Below are 22500 nucleotides of genomic sequence, written 5' to 3' on the forward strand. Positions count from 1 at the left end.
GGAACTCCCCAAACACGCGAAGGATGAAGCATACAAGGACGGATGAAAAAAGAAAATTAATACGGGAAAATGTTTTAATGTTTCTAATAACAAAAAAGTGTGAACCTTCCAAGGACAATTTCTAATGTTGAGATAGTTGCAACGTCTGTACATACATATGACCTCGTTACCTACTGTTTGCTCTTGGCGCAGCGCAATTATGTAAAGGAAACAAATAATGATTATTGTGTAAATGTCAACATAACACGTGAGAGAGATTCGTGTCATGTTTATTTTGTGTATAGTCAAAATAACTTAAATATTTGCAGTGAAATTTACGTTACTTTTAAAAAAGTAACTCATTTCATTTAGATCGTGTGCCTTCTAAACAATCACACACACACACACACACACACACACACACACACACACACACACACACACACACACACACACACACACATACCTAACACAAACAAAACAAAATATCACGTATATTCCTCATGCGCGTCGCTACTATTTTTCAAACACTTCGAAGCTTTAGGATTTTGCGTTTGTTGATACGAAACAGATCTGAAGGATTTGAACACAACCCCGTTCATTTATATAGTCAACGAACTGAAAATTGGCGTTGTGTTTTCTCTATCATTGCATCTTGTTTCCTGTTGTTGAATTGCTCTCTGGTGGAGGAGGGAAGCCTATACACTGTAGTTTACTATATCCTGCTCATTTTTATATCATTTCGACTTGTTTTTTTTTTTTATCTCAGAATACTATTTAATTATGCATATGGGCAGTAGAATAAAAAAGAGACTGATTTCATTGGAATGTTTCTAAAAGCTGGAAAGAAAATGGGATGTGTGTGTGTGTGTGTGTGTGTGTGTGTGTGTGTCATATCCAAGATGTTGCACAATTTCTCTTGTTACTGGTTATAGATACTCAAGCAAATTTTATTAATTTACCTATGAGTAATATTTATACATGAAACACATCTTGATACATCGCCGTCAAAATTCAAACACTACACAATCATAGATTCTTTTCCTAGTGACAGATAATAATTGCAAATTTTTATCTTCACTCAATATTCAAGAATTACTGTAATCTTCGTTCACAAAATGCACACAACGTTACTTCACTTTGTCATTGATTATTTATACATTCTTCCCATGAAAATTGTCAAAATATTGCGATATGGCGATTTACGCAATTAACACTTAATACAGTAGCACACCAACCATATTCAGTAAAAGAAATACATTACTATTATATTAGCGTCACACTGATTCAATTAGAATTCAGTAAGAAAATTTAACACACAACACAAGACAATCTCGTTCAATACAAAGTAAAATAACATGTGCATGTATCAAAATGATAAACATCCAATCATTTTCTCTCTTCCATTTTAATAATGAATTATTTGATTTCAAGGCTGCATTACAACTTACAAGTTCCACCACGTGCTTCCGTCCATCTCTCCAGCGGCCACCCTCAGGCTGGGCCTCTTGGAACCTCAGGTCTCTCTCTGCTATCTCTGCAGTCTCTGCTCTGCTGACTTCTCCCTCAATTACATCTACTAATATACCCTAGTGTCTGTTACCTTTCCTCTCAAAAATTCTTTCTTCCATGATAAGGACGAAATTCCCATATATTTTCACACACACACACACACATACACACCCGGTAGCTCAGTGGTTAGAGCGCTGGCTTCACAAGCCAGAGAACCGGGGTTCGATTCCCCGGCCGGATGGAGATATTTGGGTGTGTCTCCTTTCACGTGTAGCCCCTATTCACCTAGCAGTGAGTAGGTACGGGATGTAAATCGAGGAGTTGTGACCTTGTCCCGGTGTGTGGTGTGTGCCTGGTTTCAGGCCTATCCGAAGATCGGAAATAATGAGCTCTGAGCTCGTTCCGTAGGGTAACGTCTGGCCGTCTCGTCAGAGACTGCAGCAGTTCAAACAGTGAAACACACACACACACACACACACACACACACACCTAACCTTTATTCTGCCAAGACTCATGTATGCCTCACCAGCGTAGTCCTCCTGCTTCACCGCCACTCAACGGCAGCAGCTAGAGAATGTACAAAAAAGGGCATGCAGGATCATCCTTGGCCCTGCTTACACTAACTACGACCACGCCCTGACCACACTGAACCTTCCCAGACTGTCTAACAAACACCGAGAAGCCCTGTTGAAGCTGGGCAGAAGCCTGCTACGTCACCCGAGGCTCCGCCACCTTCTCCCCCCTGCCACCCCTCGCCCTGTCAACACCACCGTTCACAACAACGTCTTCATACCAACAAGAGCCACTAGAACCGACCGCTATAAAAACAACACCATACCCACCATGGTACGAGCCATAAATCACTAGGATAGTATACTAGACATAAGGCTCCCCCCCCTACTATGTATATTTTCAGTATATATGTACTGCAACTAGTAATAAACCGTATACTATTATTATAAATGTTATTATTACACACACACACACACACACACACACACACACAAACACAGTAATACAATTCACGTGTATGACCATATCCAATCAGGACATCAAGGCAGAGCTTGGTGTATAAGGGGAGAGTGAAAAGCGGGGATAAGCTCTCACAAGTCACCATGCTTTTCCACTCGTTTACACACAGCGTCCCACTAAGCGCAGCGTTTGGCACTACAGCCAAAATCTTTATCTCTGTCATTTTTCCCTCACCCAATCTTATTAAATGACTATAACGTTTTTCGCGTGGGGCATCTTTCCTTGCGCCTTCTTATCCTATTTCAAAACAAACTTGCTGCTTTCGTCCTGGGTTTTCTGTCTTCTCTATTCCCTTTTTTTCTACTCCATTCCCCTTTTTTCTTCCTTGTTTTCTTCTTATTTCGTTATTTATCTCTTCTTGTTCCATTTTCATGTAACGTAGGTTTATAACTTGTTTATGTGTGTGTGAGGTGTGTGGGTGTGCGTGGTTGTGTGGATGTGTGGATGGGTGGGTGGGTGTGTTCTGCCTATAGTAAAAAGCACCAGTATGGTATGTGATGAAATACTTTTTCGTAACGAGGTAAAAACATAATTAACGAGCCATTGTATCTTTCCTACGCGTCGTATTAAAAGCAAAAGAAATCAGAATTACATTTTGTGGAAACAGCCGCGCTTGTTGTGGCGGTAAAGAGTAAACAGATAAAAGAGCGGGAAAGCATAAGGCTATTCTTAGTGCAAAACACCACATTGAAGAGAGAGAGAGAGAGAGAGAGAGAGAGAGAGAGAGAGAGAGAGAAACAGAACAAAAAAAGAAGAGCAGAATGTAATATAAGGTTAAAAATCAAGGAAATGAAATAAATGAAAAATGAAAAGTAAGGAACTGAACAGAGAAAGAAAAAAAGCAAATGTTGATTGTGTTTTATAGATGCGTTATCTTGTGGATGGTTGGATCACATGAATCCCAGCTCTCTCTCTCTCTCTCTCTCTCTCTCTCTCTCTCTCTCTCTCTCTCTCTCTCTCTCTCTCTCTCTCTCTCTCTTTTCCGTCGGAAATATTTATTCATTTCATTCCTCTTATTTTCCATTTCCTCCTTCTCTTTTGTCAAGTTTTTCTGTATTTCCCTCTCTATTCCATTGAAAATATTTATTTGATCCATTTCCTTTTTTTCATTTTTTCCCTTTCTCTTTTGTCTAATTTTTCCTTCATTTTTTTTTTTTTGGGGAGGTTGGATGTGGTGAAGCCTCAACTGAAAAGTATATTAAGATACAATGACATTATCTGTTTTACTAGAAGTCAGCTTTCTCCTTGTTTTCTTGCTTGTGATGTTCTTTATTCATCAAGTGATTGCTATTGTTATTTTTTCATCGTATCCTTCTATTTTTTAATGATCTAACTATTTGTTAAGATGTTAGGTTGATATCCTGTTCAAAGTGTGTCACCAAGACATGACGGATGAATGGCAATCATTGAGTCAAAGTGATTTTTAAGTTTAACGGAAGATGGGAAACGAATATTACTCCTTAATTTACTATCACGTCAGCATTAATATCCTCGACCTTCCGACAAAGTAGAACTGTAGTATCCCACTCTTGGACTCAGTGGAACTGTAGCGTCCTATTGTTGAACCCTGTCATCCTACTTGCTTCCGGACCCAGCGTTGACAGTTGAAAGGATTGAATATGGAGTTATTTGTGTTCTTATCCAGTAATATCATGTCGATTTTCATAATGTTAGATCTCAAGTCATAGAAATACGGTATTGGAATCTGTTTTTTTTTTTTTTACCTTCTAAACATTACAATGCATCTTCTGGGTACTTAGAACGTATTGAAAGTCTTTTCCACTAAACACTTAGGAACATCAGAATATAAGAAGATAAGTGACAATATAAACCTTCGCAAGGCAACTCTTGAGTCATCAGAACTTATCACCATCACCATCGCCACCCATAAGTTCATCCTGTTTACTCTTGAAACTAACGCCTTTCAGTTTCAGTCTCGATGATCTTGCTCCACTAATATACATACAATTCAATTTATGGAGTGACAAATAAATCTTTCTTAATTCATGTAGTTCTCATTTGTTATGTAAGAAGAAATTACGTGTCTGCCTTTGCGGAAAGAATTAAAATGTTATACTCAATTCAGGGAACATTGGTGAGGAAATAAGCGGTGCTAATAATTTTGTTTTTACTTTACTTTTACAGTTATACGACATCCACGGCTTATGTGATATAAAAATGCACATAAATAGGTAAGCTTGTGATGGTGGAAGAGTATGTTTGTGTGGTGAGCTTAGACTGTGGGTTGAAATTGTGTGTGTGTGTGTGTGTGTGTGTGTGTGTGTGTGTGTGTGTGTGTGTGTGTGTGTGTGTGTGTGTGTGTGTGTGTGTGTGTGTGTGTGTGTGTGTGTGTGTGTGTGTGTGTGTGTGTGTGTGTGTGTGTGTGTGTGTGTGTGTGTGTGTGTGTGTGTGTGTGTGTGTGTGTGTGTATTTTATGCAGGAGGGAAACCAGCCAAGGGCAGCAAAATACTGAAAAAAAAGGTATACTTGAAGTCCAGTGGTTCTCTTAAAGAGCAGTAGAAAATTAGCTAAAATGAAGGAGCAAATGTCTTGAAACCTCCCTCTTAAAAGATGTCAAGTCGTAGGAAGCAGGCAAGGAGTTCCAGAGTTTACCAGAGAAAGGTGTGAATGATTGCGAGTAATGGTTAACTCTTGCGTTAGGAGTTGGACAGAGTTGGACAGAATAGAGGTGAGAGGAAGAAGAAAGCCTTGCGCAGCGGTGCCGCAGGAGGAGGGGAGGCATGAAGTTAGCAAGATCAGTAGAGCAGTTAACATGAAAATAGCGATAAGAGATAAAAAGAGATGAAACATTTCGGCGGTGAGAAAGAGGCTGAAGACAGTCAGTCAGAGGAGGGAAGTTGATGAGACGAAAAGCTTTTGATTCCACCCTATCTAATGAAACTGTGAGTGGAACCTCCCCAAACATGCGAAGAATACTCAATACAGGGGCGGATAAGACCCTTGTACAGAGTTAGCAGTTGGAGGGGCGAAAAAAACGCAGAAACGCCTCAGAACGCCAAACTTCATAGAAGCTGTTTTAGCAACAGATGAGATGTGAAGTTTCCAGTTTAGATTGTGAGTAAAGGACAGACCGAGGATATTCAGTGTAGAAGAGGGAGACAGTTCAGTGTCATTGAAGAGGAGGGGATAGTTGTCTGGAAGGTTGTGTAGAACTAATAGATAAAGGAATTGAGTTTTTGAGACATTGAAAACTACTAAGTTTTCTCTGCCCAATCAGAATTCTTAAAAAGATAAGAAGTCAGGCGTTCTGTTGCGTCCCTGCGTGATCTGTTGACTTCCTGAAGGGTTCGTCGTCTATGAAAGGACATGGAAAGATGTAGGGTCGGAGTGGATAGGGCAAGAAGTTTGGTTAAGATCATTAATGAATAACAGAAACAGGGTGAGTGACAGGACAGAACCCTGAGGAACACTACTATTAATAGATTTAGGAGAAGAAGAGGGGCCGTCTACGACGGCTGCAATAGAAGGGTCAGAAAAGAAACTTAAGATAAAGTTGCAGAGAAAAGGATAGAAGCCGTAGGAGAGCAGTTTTGATATCAAAGCTTTATGCCAGACTCTATCAAAAGCTTTTGATATGTCTAACGCGACAGCAAAAGTTTCACCGAAATCTCTAAAAGAGGATGACCAAGACTCAGTAAGGAAAGCCAGAAGATCACCAGTAGAGCGACCTTGACGGAAGCCATACTGGCGATCAGATAAAAGATTGTGAAGTGACAGATGTTTGAGAATCTTCCTATTGACGATAGATTCAAAAACTTTAAACAAGCAAGAAATGAAAGCTATAGGATGGAAGTTTGAGGGATTATAACGGTCACCCTTTTTTTAGGAACGGACTGAATGTAGGCAAACTTCCAGCAAGAAGGAAAGTTAGAAGTCGATAAACAAAGTTGAATGAGTTTGGCCAGGCAAGGTGCAAGCACGGAAGAGCATTTTTTTAGAACAATAGGTTGGACTCCATCCGGTCCATAAGCTTTCCGAGGGTTTAGGCCAGAGAGGGTATGGAAAATAATATTACGAATGAAATTTAATTGTAGGCATGAAATAGTCAGAGGGAGGAGAAGAGGGAGAGACAAGCCCAGAATCATCGAAGGTGGAGTTGTTAGTAAAGGTTTGAGAAAAGAGTTCAGCTTTAGAGACAGATGAGATGGCAGTTGTGCCATAAGGATAAAATAAAGGAGGGAAAGATGAAGAAGTGAAGTTATTGGAGATGTTTTTGGCCAGACGCAAGAAGTCTCGAAGGGAGTTTGAGTTTAAAAGATTGTGACATTTTCTTTTTATGAAGGAGTGTTTGGCAAGTTGAAGAAAAGTCTTGACATGATTACGGGCAGAAATATGAACTGGATAAGATTCAGGAGATGGAAGTGTGTGTGTGTGTGTGTGTGTGTGTGTGTGTGTGTGTGTGTGTGTGTGTGTGTGTGTGTGTGTGTGTGTGTGTGTGTGTGTGTGTTCGCGTTTGTTCATGTGTGCCAGTGGCATCAGTCTTTTTGGCATTTGATGAAAGACTTTTTCGTAACTAATAAAAACAAAATCAACTTCCGGGAAAGGAGGATGATCATGGTGAGGGTGTGTGTTTTTTAAGTACGTCCCGAGATGGATTCCTGCAGGCGTGCATGGGGGCGTGGGGAAGACAGGGCAAGAGACCGGGATAGTAGAGTGGGTGGATGTGTTAAACAAGGCGAAAACAAGAATGAGGAGCACCACGCGTGTGTTTTCATGGAAGATTATGTTTGTGGTCTTTGTTCTTCCACTCTCTCTCTCTCTCTCTCTCTCTCTCTCTCTCTCTCTCTCTCTCTCTCTCTCTCTCTCTCTCTCTCTCTCTCTCTCTCTCTCTCTCTCTCTCTCTCTCTCACACACACACACACACACACACACACACACACACACACACACACACACACACACACACACACACACACACACACACACACACACTTTACTAAAATAAACTTCTTATTGTTTTGCTTGAAGAAAAAAAATAACTCTACAAAAATACCTTTAATAGATTAACATTTTTTTTTTTTTTTAAGTGTGTTTTTTAACGATCTTTTTTTATGCTCTAACACGAGAAGATTCAGAGACTTTGTTGTTCGAAGTCTGATATCAACGTTGCAAAAATCAAAGTAAAATAATAATAAGTCTCATATTGGTGCAGGCGAAGCGTAAACTCATCATCTTCATTGACTGCCACGACTTTGCTTGCAGCCGAAGTTGAGGCATCTGGTCCCTGATATGATACAGGTGTCCGCGTCCGAGGCCCCCAAAATTAAAGGCCCGAAGATATTAAAGCGGAATGAAGTCCCCGCAGCAGAACCTAAAGTTTTAACAGCCCAGCGAATTTTAACTTTCACCCTCGTATTTCATGTGGTTCACGGCGGCAGGCTGAGATATTAGCGCGGCGAGGGAGGCACCGATGGTCAGGCACTCAGCTGGAAAGTGTTCCCGAGCCGGGGTATAATCTTTTCCCTGCCACTGTTAACATGACGGCCGCCCCTGATGCGCCTGTCGCCTTTTGTTGCCCGTCACATTATGAGCTTGTATTTTTCTTGGGAGGGTATTCGCCAGGTATTAGGAAAGAAGGAAAGATTCTCTCTCTCTCTCTCTCTCTCTCTCTCTCTCTCTCTCTCTCTCTCTCTCTCTCTCTCTCTCTCTCTCTCTCTCTCTCTCTCTCTCTCTCTCTCTCTCTCTCTCTCTCTCTCTCACACACACACACACACACACACACACACACACACACACACACACACTGCTGCCAACACCCATCTCTGCTGCGTGCTGAGTTCTGACGCTCCCTCTCCTTCCACCCTCAACACATGCTTTTAGGAGGCCCGTGTTGAGTGGCCAGTATGCAGCTTGGCTACATTTTTCTGTCCATATTAATGAAAACCGAATATGGGCCAGAGTAAAAAGCCTCTGCGGTCGCTCATCATAAGTCTGGGTGCTGGATGCGCGGAGACAGTATGCCATGTTTCTATTATCTTGATTTCTATGTATTTCGGAAGAGGAAGAGGAAGGTACAGCGTCATGACTTATTATTAGATTCTCTCTCTCTCTCTCTCTCTCTCTCTCTCTCTCTCTCTCTCTCTCTCTCTCTCTCTCTCTCTCTCACACACACACACACACACACACACACACACACACCAGGTGTTATACGCAATGCAATCTTCCAGTACATCATATTGAAGCAAAGCTTTATTCCACAAATGGAACTGAAATATTAACAGAAAAGTAAATTGATTAATGTGAGATCCATCTCTGTCATGAGACCTTGCCGAACATACGAAGCTGAGGAGGGGACGCCTCTGAGGTGAATCCTATTCATCTCAATACTTCAGTGGGTGTTTGGATGAACTAAATGGAATGGTCAATATTTTACTCGCTCCATGATATTGTCTGGTGGTGATTTATTCACCTGAATCAAAACGGTGTGCCCCAATAAACTCTTAATTCAAACATTACTTGAGTGTTTGGGTGAGTGTCCATCAGAAGGCTGAGATGATAGTGTGTTTGTGTTTTATTGAGAATAATATTTTTAATGTGTTTAGTTTTTGTTTTATCTTTTATATTGTAATGTTTAGTTTGAGTACAGGTATTGCCCTTCTACAAGAATTTTTCTTTTCTTTTATTAGAGTGGGACGAAGACGAGATTGTAATTTTTTCTATTACTTGTGGTTTTTGTCATTATACTAGTGTTGTTACCATTTCTACTACTACTACTACTACTACTACTACTACTACTACTACTATTACTACCGACCAACAGCAACAAATACTGTAATTAGAAAAATGACCTACTAAGGTATCCGTCCCAAACCGAGCCAAAAACGTTAGTCAAAAATACGGACAAGTGTCTAGAAACCTCTCTTTTGAATGAATTCAAGTCATAGGAAGGCAGAAATACAGAAGTAAGGAGGGAAGAGAAAGTGATGAGAAATAAGCCAAAGTTTGTTAGAGGAGAGAGAATTGATAAAACGAAAAGCTTTTTATTCTACCGTCTAAAAAAACAATATGCTGTTACTACTACTGCAATTGTTGCTACTACTACTGCTGCTACTACTACTACTGCTGCTACTACTACTACTACTACTACTACTACTACTACTACTACTACTACTACTACTACTACTACTACTACTACTATTACTACGACGACGACGGCGACGACCACGACTATACTCATATTCTTGAACGTTAGAGACCGAAGCCTCTCCTTCATGGCGGAGCTTGGTGAGACCTGAATTCTATCCCCATTGAGTGGCAGTGTCTTGTGTGGAGCCCTGAAACTACTCACGTGCCTGCCTCCTTACTCTTACTCTTTATTCCTCTTACCAACTCTCACTCCTCTTTCTTCGCAGCAACGCCGCAGTTTCGTGTGAACGGTATTCCCTTGGTTGAATGTATCGGCACGTTGGCTAATATTGATTTCTTATGAAGATATTACATTCCAATTTACCTCACAACCACCTCTCGTACAGCCCTTCTTGCTTCATACAGACAGGCTACATTATGAGGGCATCGCACGCCACTAGATTGCACGACAAGGACTTGCTGCTTCAGGTGATTGCTTCGAAGCCTCGTGAAACCTGTGAAGCCAAGCCGTAAGCGCCAGGCCTTAACCTCCCTGAGACTCACAAATTTATAAAGCATCAGTATTTTGGCAAGGAATGGAGGTATCTTGAGCGTATCGCAAAATATGATTATTTCATTAAATTCTTCCACGAAAATATGAAGAACGAGTGCTTTCAGGATAGTTGGTTGCCTGGTGATGGTCACGAACCCGTCATTTCTCCCTGCTGACTAATGAGAATAAGGTGTCTCCCGTCCTTCCATCGTCCATACCCGCAGAGGTTTCTGGAAACTTTAACTCAGCATCAGTAGAAGTTGGCATTCCCACCACGAGTATATAACCAAAAATTTCTTATTCTGTTAAGGGATTCATATCAGTGTGTGTGTGTGTGTGTGTGTGTGTGTGTGTGTGTGTGTGTGTGTGTGTGTGTGTGTGTTATAAGCTTACGCATCCCCACATATTTTTCTTTATATATATTACATTGCAAAAGTTCTCTTTTAATGTTCAATATCATCACCACATCTGAACTTGGCCTCCACACTTTGGCCTCCGCAATAATAACCTTATTGTCGCGCCGCTTTCAGCCTTCAATTAGATCAGTCATAAATAACCCCAGTCCAGTACCTGCGACCAGAGCACTGACACACAGCCCACGTGTCGTGCCGAGTGGAGTATGAGCCACAACGCCTCCTGCTCCTGATTGCGCCAAGAAAGCAGGCCGCTGTTTTTGGAGGAAATGCGAGAGAGGAAAAATGAATCGAATGAGTTGCGTGATCAGGAATTGTGTGACCTTTTCGTGGGAAAGTTTGTATGATTTCGTGTCGCAGTTTTGTTTTTTGTTATCATCATTGTTGTTGTTGTTGTTGTTGTTGTTGTTGTTATTATTATTATTATTATTATTATTATTATTATTATTATTATTATCATTAGTATTAGTAGTAGTAGTAGTAGTAGTAGTAGTAGTAGTAGTAGTGGTGGTATTGTTATCATTATCTTTATTATTATTATTATTATTATTATTATTATTATTATTATTATTATTATTATTATTATCATTATTATTATTATTATTATTATTAATATTATTATCATCATCATCATCATCATCATCATCATGATCATCAGTAGCAGCAGCAGCAGCAGTAGCAGCAGCAGCAGCAGCTGCTACTGCATTACTACTATGGTATATTGCATTTTAATACCATATGATCTTTTTGCAGAAGAACAATTATAAATCAGGGTTTTTACCTTCTTTTTTTTTTCGTTATTTAGAGGATTTTGACGTTTGGCTGGCACAGTGGCGGAGCGGGTGGTTGATGTTCTGTGTTGGTGGGTTTCAGCCCCGCTCATGTCTTTCATTTGTCAGACCTTACTGTCCCTGGGAGTAAGGGATGGAGTGGTGGAGTCAGCCAACAAGTCTTACTTCTGACTCAGCCATATCCTTAGGATGACTCGTGTCCCACGTGTATGAAGAAGTGCCATGGGCTGTTCATCATTCATGTGACGTGTAGTTATAACACATTCTCTCTCTCTCTCTCTCTCTCTCTCTCTCTCTCTCTCTCTCTCTCTCTCTCTCTCTCTCTCTCTCGTCCAAATTAATTTGAAGTTTCATTGGAATGACATCGGAAAGTAAGCGTGAAGGAACAACTTCTTGTTATGTTAAGATTAGAAAGCGTTACAGAGGCAAACAGTGCCGTCATGTTTTGATGCAGTTATTTTGGCACTTAGGACACGCGACCATGATAACGGTGTCACTCAGCGATGTTTTCACCTGCCGATTTGTTAGAGTATTCCCGTTCTTCATAAAAGTGTGTATATACTCACCCGAAACATGAGTTTTTACCTTGGCTCGGCCTTCGTCATATATTATATTCTACTGATGTAGACGAGGCTTTTAGCTGTTACAATTGTTTCTAGTATGTCCATGTCTTGCATGGCACGTTGTTCGAAGATACCTGCCCGGTATTAGATAACATGACGCTACGATGCTAATCACGGATTTGCATCATGCGACGAGCAGCTTTTTGGGCGAAGTTCTAGTGTAGATTTACTCGGGTTTCTTATTGTAGTGATGAAGACATTTCTGTACAGTCACTACATGCATCTCTCCTACATATTTTGTGTCTACAATAGGGAAATTTGTGAAGTTGGCATCGCTGGTGAAGAAAAATTCTCATTCGGCGTTTACTAGATAGACTAATATATATATATATATATATATATATATATATATATATATATATATATATATATATATATATATATATATATATATATATATATATATATAGAGAGAGAGAGAGAGAGAGAGAGAGAGAGAGAGAGAGAGAGAGAGAGAGAGAGAGAGAGAGAGAGAGAGAGAGAGAGAGAGAGAGAGAGAGAGAGAGAGAGAGAGAGAGAGAAAGAGAGCATAAATTAATTAGTGAATGGTATGAATTAATTAAGGAATTACTGTTATATAATACCTTTACTTTTTATATTCGTACACATGATGCTGTGATGACGTCAAGCCATGCTCTCACTTGGACTGTGAATTAAATGCATTATATACTTTGAATAGTAGAAATGATAAGCATAATGTTCCCAATTTCCCCGTCAAAATTCGTACCTACTTTTATCAATGTTCTCTCTCATTGCATAAAATGTATTTTCTATTCTTTTCATGGCCACTTTTAATATGTTTTTTTTTTCGTTATTGTCCATTTTTTAAATCCATTATAGTTCTTATTTGCGTCCTTCACATAACGTAATAACTTTTTATTCTCTAACTTGAGAATACAAATCCTTATTTTATTCTCCACTGGCGTGTTGCACATCAAACCATTTTTCTTTTCGGATTTTCCATTCCCTTTTCAACACAACCTTGTGTTCAATCATTAACTGACGTCATCTACATGTACAATTTTTCTTTTGTATTTTTTCGTCAATTAATTTGCTGTCCACTGGCTTCTTCCAAACCAAACTTTTTTTTTTTTTCATGTCCACCGTTCCCACACCAACGTACTCTTAATCTGCACCTCAGTCTCACGCATCAAACGTCCTCTTGTCCCTAAAAGAAGCTACTACTGTCGACTCAGTGAGTGAAGTAACGTACGTAGGAAGCTGAAGACAACCAACTCAGCTGTAAACTGTCGCTTTATGCCTTGAAATCGACGAGGAGGGATGCGTCTCCCCCACCCAGGACAGTCATTTGTTTCCGTGCTGCCTTCCATTTCTCTCTGCTTGGGATTCGAGCCACCTACCTCTGTATTGATGGCGCTCCTATGTTGGGTGTTGGAAATATGGGGAGCGTTCGTCTTTCCTTTCTTGCTGGAACTTCTTGTTGGTGTGCTGTGGCTTTTGGTGTGATGTGGTGTGGTTTGGTGCGTTGTGTTGTTAGATTGCGTATACTTGTGGAGTGGGGTGGTGTGATGTGGCTCATGTGGGATTGTGTTGTATGGTGTTAAAGTTAAATACGGGAAGGGGGCTTAGGGCGTGCGTGATGATATGGCTTGAAGTATATAGAATAGTGTTACGTGTGACTGTTATGTATGTGTATGTTGTTGGAGTAAGTGTGGGGTGTGGGGTTGTGCTGTGGAGGGGTATCTATTTGTGGAGCGCAGTTTGGTGTATTCTGTTTAAGTATCGTGTTTAGGTGTGATGGTATAGTGTGGAGGGAGCATGGTGTGGCGTTACGTGGGACTGTGTGTGTGTGTGTGTGTGTGTGTGTGTGTGTGTGTGTGTGTTACGTAAGTGTTGGACTGAATATCATGGTGGTGTGTGGAGTGTACTGTGGTGTAGCGTATTTTCTGATGTTAAACCAAGTCCCTTTTTCAGAAACGCTTTGTTCTCTCACCACAACCATTCTCCAAGGCTGTAAGATTGATTGACAGGTTTCTCAGTACCTTTTCTCGCGTTAGCAATATATAAAACTTGTTAATATGTTACTAGAAACATACGAATTCCCTTGAAAACCACTCTTAATTAAACTAAAACCTTTCAAAAGTAGTGGATGTGCAGTCAAAAGTTTTTCTAAATATAGTCCTAAGTATCACAGAGAAGATTGCGCGTGGTGTAGTGTGATGTGGTGTTGTGAGACGATGGGCTATGTTCAATGGTGTTACTGTGGTGTGGATTGCGTTGGTTTGGGACTGGTTTTATGTATTATGGTGTGGTTAAGGTACAGAGATAAGTAGATGAAGATAGACAGCCACACGTATAGATAGAGAAAAAATAGAGACATTCACATACATAGGCAGCAGAGCTGGGCACTTCCGTACCGCGGTCCGCACCTCCACTCCTCCGTACCTGCGGACCAGCAAACGAGGTGCGGAGGTCCGAAGTGAGGAAAAAATTTTCAAAAGTGGAAGTAACAGGTACGGAAAGGCGACATTTTAAGTCCGTACCTTCGCACCTGAGACATGTGGGGAAAGACGAAATTTTAAGTCCGTACCTCCGCACCTGAGACATGTGGGGAAAGGTGACATTTTAAGTCCGTACCTCCGCACCTGAGACATGTGGGGAAAGGTGACATTTTAAGTCCGTACCTCCGCACCTGAGACATGTGGGGAAAGGTGACATTTTAAGTCCGTACCTCCGCACCTGAGACATGTGGGGAAAGGTGACATTTAAGTCCGTACCGTACCTTCGCACCTGAGACATGTGGGGAAAGGTGACATTTTAAGTCCGTACCTCCGCACCTGAGACATGTGGGGAAAGGTGACATTTTAAGTCCGTACCTTCGCACCTGAGACATGTGGGGAAAGGTGACATTTTAAGTCCGTACCTCCGCACCTGAGACATGTGGGGAAAGGTGACATTTTAAGTCCGTACCTTCGCACCTGAGACATGTGGGGAAAGGTGACATTTTAAGTCCGTACCTTCGCACCTGAGACATGTGGGGAAAGGTGACATTTTAAGTCCGTACCTTCGCACCTGAGACATGTGGGAAAGGTGACATTTTAAGTCCGTACCTTCGCACCTGAGACATGTGGGGAAAGGTGACATTTAAGTCCGTACCTTCGCACCTGAGACATGTGGGGAAAGGTGACATTTTAAGTCCGTACCTCCGCACCTGAGACAGGTGCAGAAAAGCGAAATTTTGAATCCGTACTTCCGCACTTGAGATTTTCAAGGAAAAAAAAAATAAAAGGCGAAAGTCCGCACTCCGTAGCATTACTTTCGGCCGTTTTTGGCGGTCTGTGCTACCAGGCATATTTTCCCGCCATTTGAGTGACGTCACTTATTCAGGTCTAAGCATGTCTCTCTCTCTCTCTCTCTCTCTCTCTCTCTCTCTCTCTCTCTCTCTCTCTCTCTCTCTCTCTGAGATGGTGATGATAATGATGATGATGATGATAATAATAATAATAATGATAATAATAATAATAATAATAATAATAATAATAATAATAATAATAAATAATAATAATAATAATAATAATAATAATAATAGTAATAATAATAATGATAATAATAATAATAATAATAATAATAAAGATAATGATAATAATAATATTAATGATAATAATGATAATAGTAATAATGTTACAATGACTTCCAGTTACTGCTATATATACATACATTATATATATATATATATATATACATATATATATATATATATATATATATATATATATATATATATATATATATATATATATATATATATATATATATATATATATATATATATATGGGAGCATTTAAATGAGAATAGATTAATTAGAGATACCCAACATGGCTTTAGATCAGGGAGGTCCTGTCTTACAAATTTGCTCGATATCTTAGAATATATTACCAAGGAGTTAGATGATGGAAATAGCATAGATGTTATATATCTAGATTTTAGCAAGGCGTTTGATAAGGTACCGCATAGGAGGCTAGTGTACAAATTGAGACTACATGGGATAGGGGTAGGTTAGTTGATTGGATTAGTGAATGGCTTTCTGATAGGAAACAGAGAGTAGTATTAAATGGGGCAATGTCTGAGTGGAAGGAAGTGGTTAGTGGGGTACCCCAAGGATCAGTGCTAGGACCTCTTCTTTTCTTGGTGTACATTAACGATTTAGATATAGGAATTAGTAGCAAAGTATCAAAGTTTGCAGATGATACTAAGATAGCATGTGCAGTACAGGGTGAAAAGGACAATTACAGAATACAACGAGACCTGGACAGGCTGATAGCATGGGCAGACAGGTGGCAGATGGAGTTTAATTCTAAAAGTGTCAGGTTATGCATTTAGGTAAAGACAACACAAACTTTAGCTATGAGATGGAGGGATGTTGGCTAGAGGCAGTAGAGGAAGGAAAGGATTTAGGAGTAGTGATAGACAGGACTATGAAATTTTCAAAGCAATGTTTAGAAGCAAGAAATAGGGCAAATAGGATCCTGGGTTTTATAAATAGAAATGTTAGTTATAAAAGTAAGGAAGTGGTGCGTAGCTTATATAATTCCTATGTTAGGCCCCATTTAGAGTATTGCATACAGGCCTGGTCACCCCATTATAGGCAGGATATCAACATGTTAGAAGCAGTTCAGAGAAGAGCAACTAGGATGATACCAGCATTAAAGCGCCTGGAGTATAGAGATAGATTAAAGGAATTAAACATGTTTTCATTTGAGAGGAGATGTATAAGAGGGATATGATAGAGTTATTTAAAATGTTCTCAGATACAAACTACATAGATGTGAGATCTTTCTTTACCTTAGAGGAGGAAGTAGGACTTGAAATCATGGCAGGAAGATTAGAAAGCAAGGCTGCAGGTTAGATATAAGAAAATATTTCTTTAGTCATAGGGTGGTAGACTTCTGGAATGCATTGCCAGAGAGGGTTGTAAATAGCACTAGTTTGACAATGTTTAAAAACAGATTAGAAAAGCACTTAAATTTATTAGATTTATAATTATGTATAGCGCTGCATGATAGTTTTTATAAGAAATTTATTATAGTTAAACAAGACATGATCCCCATGTATGAGGATCACAGATTGTAGAGGAATTCGCTGCAGGACTTAGCCCTGTTAATGGGCCAAGTATTTAGAATTAGTATATAATGTATTGTGTACTTGTAAGTGTATCTTTAAGTACTGATGACAAGGTCGCTGTGCGACTGATACAGGATAACCTAGATAGGCCCTGGTGGCCCTTTGTTATCGTATTATATATGTTATGTTATGTTATGTTATATATATATATATATATATATATATATATATATATATATATATATATATATATATATATATATATATATATATATATGGAGCTATAATGTATTTTTGCCTTGTATTTTGTTTTATTTTTTGAGGTGCGGACTACATTTTTCGGGCGCGCTTTAACCCCTTCAGTACCATGACGTGTTTCCATATTCATTGTGGTTACTGTCTAGTGATTTTATAAAGCTTCAGAAACTTATGTTGGTATTAAAATAGTGAAGATTCGGGCCATTAATCTGCTGACCTCCATAAACCCTTCCTAATGTCAATCAAATCGTCTAATCACACCCAAACCCATAATAAAAATACGTTCCAGTACTGAAAGGGTTAGTAGTTTTGGATACGGTACAGGAGGTGCGGAGGTGCGGTATCGGACCGAGGGAAAAAAATTTTGGCGCTGAAGTACAGGTATGGAATATCTGCGTTTCGAGGTCCGGAGGAACAGTACCGGACTACCTGATATCCAGTAACGCGCCCACCTCTGCTCTTAAGTAAAAAAAATATGGTCGAAGATACTAAAACCTTGCCTAATCCCACCTTGCCTTTCTTTTACAATATGATGTCTATTTGAAAAATGTGTTAGCCTGTCATTTGTTATTGACGTGAATAGTTTGTGTAATTGTGTAAGCAACTTAGTGAAGTTATACCCGTGTAGTTACATGACTCATCAACATCACTTTTATTCATGTACAAGGAAACAATAACCCCCTATTCGCCATTCCTCTGGTACATGTCCTGTATCTTGAATTCTATTAGAAATACAACATACAAATTATAAAGAATGGTTTTAGTACTTTTGATATATTTATTAACAATGTTATCATAAGCAGAAGCTTTGTCGTTCTTTAGTTTTGTAATGGCTTTCAACACTTCATTTTCTGTTATGGGATCATTCAGTATTTGCATTTTTCTTGACTCACGTACAACACTCTTTGGATCCATTATATGCTCATCAACGGAATTATTATCTTCCTACAACGTCTCGAGGTGATGATAAAAGTCTTCTAGTGTTAGTGCAGTCTTACATTTGTTAACATTTCTTTCCTTAAATATTTTCAGATATTTTTGGGGTCTTTATTTGGCCACTTTTCTTTCATTTTTGTTTTCTTCTTAGTCTCTCTTACTTTCACCACACACGTAACTAATCACACACACACACACACACACACACACACACACACACACACACACACACACACACACACACACACACACACACACACACACACACACACACTTCTTTAAACCACAGACACATACATATATTGACATCCACATTTGAACAGATTACTCGTACCTACTCAACTAAAATCTTCACCAAACACACACACAGACACAGATAGACAGATAGATAGATAGACAGATAGATAGATAGATAGATATTGACCACAACGAAATCTTTTCATTACAAAGATACTCTGAAAATATGGTCTATCACAAATGCTTTCCTTTAGAATTCATGAATGTCAAAATTTCATAAAACACAACACACATATCGTGTAAGACGCCTAAAACAAATCAAACCATCTTACACACACACACAAATCCCATAGAAAACAGTCCCGTAATATATAGCAAATGGCACACATCAAACGCAGTAAAACACATAAAAGCAAAAAAAGAAAAACACATTGCAGAAAGCTCAAATTACTAATAATATGCAAATAACTGGACGAAACACATTATACATAAAGCGTATAAAACACCTGACAATAGATAAAACGCATCTACACACAAAGCGCATGAAATAAACACACCTACAGCAACATACATGAACATAAAACGTAAAAAAAGTACGGAAATAAGTGATATGAAATAATTATACACTAAGCACATAGTATGCATTACACAAAATACAAACCTACATAAGTGTATGACATAAAGCATAAACAGCAAATGAAACACTCCAAACACTCAAAGCACGAACATACATGAGCTATGAAAAAAATACAAATAGAACACTCCAAATACGTATACAAAAAAAATATATATCATACATGAACTATAAGACATAAAGCACATAAAACAAATCAAACACTCTAAACTCACTAAGTAAAAAACGTGCATGAACTATATGACATAAAACACCTCAAACAAATCAAACACTCCAAACAAACACAAAAAGAAACATAATAACACACATGAACTATACACATAAAACACATCAATCAAATCAAACACTCCAAACACATAAAATATATCACACATGAGGGCAGCATATATAATTACTTAAATATTTCTAGTATTTCATGGATTATTGCACGTGCCTCATGACTGGAAATGCTATCATTAAATAGGTCTTCTAATCTGCTGGTATTATACACCTGAAGGGTATTTTCTGTGAGTCGACTATCCTCAACTACATGCCTTTCTGTTTGTATTTGGTCACAGGAGCACAAGCGCTGCTCCACAAGGAGGCGGCCACGGCCCCTTCTGTTCCAGCGGCCAGTCTCCACTGCGAGACTGTGGTCCGGAGCTAATGTGGACGAATCACGATACTATGATTGACATTGAGACTAGCTACCATGAATCACCCGTTAGTAGTACGGAAGCGTGTGAAAGATATGCTCTTGAATTCGTTTATTGCATGTCTCATTTTATAAATATCATGTACTTTAAAATGTGGATTAATTTCTTTATATACAAGGCAACGTGATGAGTCTGAGGCAGTTATAGCATTATGTACTTTGCCAATTAATGGAGCCATGCTGGGGACTTCATTTTCTAATAATTCTTTAATGAGTTTACCTATGTGAGTGTTTGCTTGAGTTGTAACTGTAATGGCAAATGACAGTGGATCATCGGGCATAGTGGATCTTTCAGACCACATCTTATGGAAAAACTTATGCTGTTTGTATCTAATAAAATCTGGGAGCGACGGGTAACCGGCCTCAGCATAGCACACTTGGTTTGAGGTTGTCCCTCTCACTCCTAACAGTTGCTTCAGTGACCAATTATATAATTTCATGATGGGCTTAATATCAGCACACACCCATGACTCGCATCCATACATGAGCGACGACATTATTGCAGCATCAAATACCCGCCGCTTGACAATGAAAGGCACATAATTATTTTTTGTAAGAAAAGACACATATCTTAAAACATGACATAATTTGTTCTTGGCATGGACATTAACAGACGAGGACACCAAGCCGTCACTCGTGAAGGGCGATCCAAGGTAAACATAGCTAGTACAGTGTTCCATCACTAGCCTCTCCACACGTATCGGCTCCGCGTCCCCGCCCTCACCGTTTATCACAAAAAAAAACCTTTGTCTTGCTGTTATTCACAATCATGCCGTATTCCTGACAGAACTGTTGGAGAATCTCTACCTTTTTAATCATAGTATGTCTAGCAGTTGACAATATCACAGTATCATCCATTAGTACAAATATGTGTAACCACCCTAAAAAAAAATTCGGTTATGCATTTCTCTTTCATTACTTTAATTAACTCGTTCACAAATATGATGAATAGAAAACAAGAGGTAGAGGAACCTTGCCTAACACCCAAAGTTGCCGTAACAACTGCTGAGCCCACAATACTTTCCGTTACCCGATACATGGATACAAGTGCCGCTAACATTGCTGAGCCGCAACCCAATTTCTTTAATACAGAGAACAACTTCTGTCGTGGTACCATGTCATACGCTTTTGAGAAGTCAACAAAGCCCACAAATAGTTTTATTTTATTTATTTTTTTTATTTATTTATTTTTTTTTTTTTCCTCCTTGCAGTGTCAGTCAAAAGTCTTAATGTGGCAATGTCCTCCAGACAGCCTCAGTGTTTCTGTGTTCCTGGCTGTTCCTAAAACCCCTTGAACCAACAAATTAATCTTTCACAACATAACACTATGTCATATAATTTGGCAATGCAACTAAGTACACTAATGCCTCTATAATTATGAGGATTCATTCTATCTACCTTTTTAAATATGGTAAATACCTTCGATCTGACCCATGATTGGGGATACTGTTGAGAGAAAATATTGTTAAATACAGTGGTCAAGGTGAGCATCCACTGGGCTGGCGGGAGCGAGAACACACTTGGATGAAGACCGTCTAGACACACACACACACACACACACACACACACACACACACGGTGTGGCGTAGTGGATAAGGTGGTGAGCGTGGGATCGGGCAGATGTCCACGCGTAGGTTCGAATCCCACCACGTACAGCCTTAAAACACTTTGCCATTTGTCGAGTTGTTTAAAGTTACCTACATGTCACCATGATACCCAGGTTCTAGGTGGTTACACTCAAGATGAGCTTGGGTGGTGATATGGGCCCTAATATGGGTACCACTATAAATAAGATTGCCTGCGCCACTAATGGGCGGAAGCTGAACAGCGCTTCACATACACTCTTCAAGTGTGCCTACAGGCGCTATAGGCCTTGCCGTAAAAAAAATAAAATAAATAAAATTTTTAAAAATTTTAAAAATTCTGATAACGCTCATCCTGAAACCATATGAAAAATACTTTAACATATAAGAAAACAAATTTTCTTCCTTTGCACAAAAATTTTATATAATAAAAAGTTCTTAAAACAATAAACAATTAGCAGTGTAAAGGTTTAACGAGTATGCTTAACCTTGGTCAGTATTTAAAGGAAAATATATCACGGTCTTGAGGAATTAAGTCGACTCTGTAGCTTCGAATGTCATTAATGCCTGAAGTCTATGTAGGGCTACTCGTATCTGGGAGAGTTCTTTAGTTACCTAACCCACCAAAGAGTAAAATTGCATCATATAATGTTTCCAATTAGAAAACAAGAAATATAAATGAAAGTAAGCAAAGTGAAGACATACATACAACACACTGCAATGAATGGACGCAGCAAGAAGAGAGAAAAAGGATATAAGAAAATAGAGGATATGGCTGGAGTGCAAGTTGGCGGATGGACGGATTTGTTTGGTGGCGGCAGATGGACGGATTTGTTTGGTGGCGGCGGATGGACGGATTTGTTTGGTGGCGGCGGATGGACGGATTTGTTTGGTGGCGGCGGATGGACGGATTTGTTTGGTGGCGGCGGATGGACGGATTTGTTTGGTGGCGGCGGATGGACGGATTTGTTTGGTGGCGGCGGATGGACGGATTTGTTTGGTGGCGGCGGATGGACGGATTGTTTGGTGACGGCGGATGGATGAGAGAGAGAGAGAGAGACAGAGATTGAATCGACAATAGAATAA

The sequence above is a fragment of the Portunus trituberculatus genome, chromosome 47 (assembly GCF_017591435.1).
Source record: "Portunus trituberculatus isolate SZX2019 chromosome 47, ASM1759143v1, whole genome shotgun sequence".
NCBI lineage: Eukaryota > Metazoa > Arthropoda > Malacostraca > Decapoda > Portunidae > Portunus > Portunus trituberculatus.